Here is a 6,052-nt window from a genome sequence, read left to right on the forward strand (position 1 = left end):
AAACGTAAAGATTAAAAGGAAGAAAAAAAATGTGGCCTTGGAGTCAGTTTCTTTAGTTGGAACTTGGAAACGATACTCCACCAAAATAGGTAGCCAATTAGATTTTAGCACACCTCTTAAAAAATACAAATTTCTAAAAAATAGGTATAAACTATTCTTAATTAAATTGCTAAACTACCACGTCAATTTGGCCCAAATTTGACCACACCTATAAAAAGACCTTCATAACTTTTACATATACAATTTTGAATTAAGATAAATTCTAAGAGAAAAAAATAGGAATGACATTAACTAAGTATAAATTATTAAATTTATCTTAAATACTCGTGTAAATTTATTATGCTACTCTCATTTGGGCCATTATGGCCGACAAAGAGTGGCCAAAAGACCTTTCCATTTTTACATATTATTATTAATTTGACATATTAAGCTCTGATCACTTAATACTTAATAAGAGTAAATCTAAAAAAATAAAATTAACTCCTTCTTAATTATTATAAATAGGAGGGAGTACTAATGAGGTAAAGAAATAATGGATAGAAAATCATGAAATAATGTGAACAACCCCAAAATGACATGTTAATAGCAATGATTAAAAAGAAAGTGGTTGGACTAACTTTTTATTGGATTTGCCAAATTGATTTCACATGATGTAGGCACTCAAGTGGGCCAGTACTTTATGGGAGCTGAAAAGACTTAGAGTCCGTTTGGATTGGCTTATAAGTTGCTTATGAGTTGTTTTCAGTTTTTTTGAGTGTTTGACTGGCTAGCTTAAAGTTATTTTATGCTTAATCTCAAAAAAATAATTGGACCCATTTGACTTAGCTTATCTAAAGCAGCTTATAAGCTGAAAATAACTTATAAGCCAAAAAAAATAAGTTGAACTATCTCAACTTATTTTTTCTCAAACAGCTTATAAGCTGCTTAAAATAAACTCATCCAAAGAGGCTCTTAGCCAACCTGTGAGGCGGTGACACAGAAATTGAACAAAAATTAGTAGGTCAAAATATTTTAATATAGGTTATACAGTAGAAATGTACTCCTTCCGTTCACTTTTACTTATTCACTTTGAACTTTTCACGCTATTTAAGAAATAATAAATAAAGTGCATAATTTACCAATATACTCATATAATTAGTGCATATTTTTATCGAATTTGAAAAATGATTTGAAGTGAGTAATTAATATTATGAGTAAAATAGGAAAAAATAAATTATCTTATCTTGATATGTTAAAAGTGATAAATAAAAGTAAAAATTTATTTTTAAAATACTGGATAAGTAAAAGTGAACGGAGGGTAGTGCAGCTGGACAAATCTTAAAATGGGAAAAACTTGGGTTGGGTGAAGCTAACTTGTCTAGTTTTTATTCAACTGATGTTAGGTTTATTGGCGTGAAAATGACAGTTTTTTATAGTTACCAAATGAAGAAAATTTCATTTTTAAATTGAAATGTAAAAGTATTGGTTAATTCCTTTAAAAACAAAGAATAAAATTTTGTATGACTGAAAATCTAGATAGTAGACAAAGCGCCGCAAACAAGATGAAAATATGATTCAAAAGTCAAAAATCACGAGTCAAACAATCAATTAGCTGCACTTTAATCTCAAATTAGTTGGAAATCAGCTATATGATTCTATTAAAATTTTAGAAACTATTCAAATAATAATAAAGCTCAAATAAATTGCTAAAGTAATGCTAGACTCACGTAAATTTCTGAACTTAAAAGTTACTTTTGAGGAACCGAAAAATAAATTATTATTGCTCTTGTGTTAAGAAAAGACTAGAAAGATTGACTAATAGTGACTAACATTTCAAAATGTATATTTTCTATTTTGACGGGAGAAAGATTGTTATATATAGACATTTTGTTTATTTATTTTTTTAATTTTTAAATTCAAGTAATTCTAAAGAAATTGTAATTAATCAAATTGATAACCTCAAAAAATTGATTAAATTAACCCTTGATAAGTAAAATCACCAAACTATTAGTGATTACATAAAAAGTGATATAAAATAAAACTATGAAGTAAATACATAGAAGAAATATGTAGAGAGAATATGTAGAGAGATATCATATTATATTACTTCTGCTCACTCAACATTGCATCTGTGCATCCTATTTATAGGAGCAACATACAAAGGATTAACATATTTAATTGACATGGGATATTTTGGGATATTTGTAACTTAATGGATATCCACTACTTGGGATATTTTTAACACTCCCCCTTGGATGTCCATTAATAGATGATGTACCTCGTTAAAACCTTATTAAAAAAAAAACCTGTGGGAAAAAGTCTTAATGAAGGAAAAAGAGTGCACATATCTAGAAATACGCTTTGAGAGTTGCCTCATTAAAAACCTTACCAAGAAAACCCAATGGGACAAAACTTGGTTAAGGAAAAAAGAGTACAACACGTATTTCACTCCCCCTGACGAAGACCAAGATTCAGATGTCGGAGTCTTCGCATTCCAATCTTGAATATCATCTTCTCAAGAGTTGAAGTTGGCAAAGATTTAGTGAACAAATCTGCAGGATTGTCACTTGAACGGATTTGTTGCACATCAATATCACCATTCTTCTGGAGATCATGTGTGAAAAATAACTTTGGTGAAATGTGCTTTGTTCTATCTCCTTTCATGAAACCTCCTTTTAATTGAGCTATGCATGCAGCATTATCTTCATATAATACTGTGGGTATTTTTGTATCACACTTCAAGCGACATCTTTCTCTGATGAAATGTATCACTGATCTCAACCACACACATTCTCTACTTGCTTCATGAATAGCGATTATCTCAGCATGATTTGAAGAAGTAGCAACAATGGACTGCTTAGTCGATCGCCATAATATAGCAGTACCTCCGCATGTAAACAGATAGCCCGTTTGAGATCGAGCTTTATGTGGATCAGATAAATAACCTGCATCTGCATAACCAACAAGATCTGTACTACCTTTGTTAGTATAAAACAGACCCATATCGCTAGTTCCCTTCAGATATCGCAATATATGCTTAATCCCGTTCCAATGCCTCCGTGTAGGAGAAGAGCTATATCTTGCTAGAAAATTAACAGAAAATGCTATGTCAGGTCTTGTAGCATTAGCAAGATACATAAGTGCACCTATTGCACTAAGATATGGTACTTCAGGACCAAGTAGCTCTTCGTTTTCTTCCTGAGGTCGGAACGGATCTTTGCTCACTTCAAGTGAGCAAACAACCATAGGAGTACTTAAAGGATGCGAATTGTCCATGTAAAACCGATTTAAAATTTTCTCAGTATAGGCAGATTGATGGATAAAGATCCCTTTTGCGAAATGTTCAATTTGCAGACCAAGACAGAGTTTTGTCTTTCCGAGATCTTTCATCTCAAATTCTTTCTTCAAATATTCAATCGCCTTTTGGAGCTCTTCTGGAGTTCCAATGAGGTTTATGTCATCAACATAAACAGCAAGTATAATGAACCCTGATTTTGTTTTCTTAATAAAAACACATGGACAAATGGCATCATTTATATATCCTTCATTTATCAAGTACTCACTTAGGCAATTATACCACATACGCCCTGATTGTTTTAAACCATATAATGATCTTTGTAATCTAATTGAATACATTTCCCGAGACTTTAAACCAAATGCTTCAGGCATTTTATATCCTTCAGGAATTTTCATATAAATTTCATTATCAAGTGAACCATAAAGATAAGCTGTAACCACATCCATAAGATGTATTTCAAGGGTTTCATAGACAGCTAAACCCATGAGGTATCGAAATGTTATAGCATCCATAACTGGTGAATATGTTTCTTCATAGTCGACGCCGGGTCTTTGAGAGAATCCTTATGCAACAAGGCGTGCTTTGTATCACACAATTTCATTTATTTTCCATACAAAGACCCATTTGTGACCAACTGGTTTTACACCATTAGGTGTTTGGACTACAGGTCCAAAAACCTCACATTTAGCAAGTGAATTCAATTCTGATTGAATTGCTTCTTGCCATTTTGGCCAATCATATCTTCGTCGACATTCTCCGACAGATTGAGGTTCCTGATCCTCACTGCCTTTTATAATATTTAGTGCAACATTATATGAAAAAACACTATTCACCACAATTTTCGAACGATTCAAGTTGTCCTCATCGCCAGTAAAACTTAATGATAGTTCTTCACTCACTGAAGTCTCGGGTTTGCTGATTTCTTCAGGAATATCAGAATTAATCAGATCTTGAATCTCTTCATGAGATCCTTTCATAGTGTCATTCTGATCATTGTTTGTATTTCTTTTTCTTGGATTTTTATCCTTGGAGCCCAATGGCCTACCACGCTTCAGGCGTGGATGAGATTCAGAGGCTATGACACTAGTAGATTGTCCCTTTGGAACATCAATTCGAATAGGCACATTCTCTGCAGGGATATGCGACTTAGTTATTCTTTTCAAATCAGTAAATCCGTCTGGCATTTGATTTGCTATTTTCTGTAAGTGGATAATCTTCTGGATCTCCTGCTCACATATAGGGGTACGTGGATCAAAATGAGATAGTGATGGAACTCTCCACGCAATTTCTCTTTTGATTTCTTTTCTCTCTCCCCCTAATTGTGGAAAATTTGTTTCATCAAATCGACAATCTGCAAATCGGGCAGTGAATAAATCTCCCGTCAATGGCTCAAGATAGCGAATAATGGAGGGTGATTCAAACCCAACATATATTCCTAACCTTCTTTGGGGGCCCATCTTAGAGCGTTGTGGTGGTGCTACAGGCACATATACAGCACAGCCAAAGATTCGGAGATGAGCAATATTTGGTTCATGACCAAATACTAATTGTGACGGGGAGTATTTATTATAATGAGTCGGTCTAAGACGAACAAGAGATGCTGCATGTAAAATAGCATGACCCCAGACGGTTGTAGGCAACCGTGTTTTCATAAGTAATGGTCTTGCTATCAATTGCACACGCTTAATAAATGACTCAGCAAGGCCATTTTGGGTATGAACATGTGCTACAGGATGTTCAACCTTTATCCCAACTGATAAACAATAATCATCAAAAGCATGGGATGTAAATTCTCCAGCATTATTAAGACGTATAGCCTTTATAGGATAATCTGGGAAGTGTGCCCTTAAGCGTATTATTTGTGCCAATAATTTCGCAAACGCTAGGTTGCGAGACGATATGAGGCACACATGAGACCATCTCGAAGACGCATCTATTAGAACCATAAAATATCTGAATGACCCACAAGATGGGTGAATAGGTCCACATATATCCCCATGTATACGATCTAGAAAAGCAGGGGATTCAATGTCAACTTTCATTGGTGATGGCCTGGTTATCAATTTGCCCTGATGACAAGCGACACATGAAAATTCACTACTTTCAAGAATCTTCAGGTTCTTAAGTGGATGCCCTTTTGAATTTTCAATAATTCGTCTCATCATTATTGATCCAGGATGACCCATTCGGTCATGCCAAAGCACAAAAGTTCTTGAATCGTTAAACTTCTGGTTTACGATTGAGTGTGCTTCCACTGTACTAATTTCTGCATAGTACAGGCCAGAAGACAAAGTTGGTAATTTCTCCAAAACATATTTCTGGCCGGAGACATTTTTTGTAATGATAAGATATTCATCATTTGTTTCATTTAATGTCTCGACATGATACCCATTACGGCGGATATCTTTGAAACTCAACAAGTTTCTTGGGGATCTAGAAGAGAATAATGCATCTTCTATAACAAGTTTCGTCCCCTTAGGTAGAAATATAGTAGCTCTTCCGGAGCCTTCAATTAATTTCGAATTGCCAGAAATTGTATTAATATTTCCCCTTTTTCTACGCAAGTGAGAAAAGTATTTCTCATCTTTGAATATAGCATGCGTTGTTCCACTATCAATCACACAAATATCTTCATGATTGGTCATTGATCCAAATAATATTTGAAGATTTTCCATATATTCTTCAAAACGAAAGAATAGGCAAAGTAAACATCGAAGTAGATATTTTGATTAGACAAAGTATTACACACACTATATTACTTATATATGAAAACAT

The sequence above is a fragment of the Lycium barbarum genome, chromosome 8 (assembly GCF_019175385.1).
Source record: "Lycium barbarum isolate Lr01 chromosome 8, ASM1917538v2, whole genome shotgun sequence".
In the NCBI taxonomy this organism is placed as follows: domain Eukaryota; kingdom Viridiplantae; phylum Streptophyta; class Magnoliopsida; order Solanales; family Solanaceae; genus Lycium; species Lycium barbarum.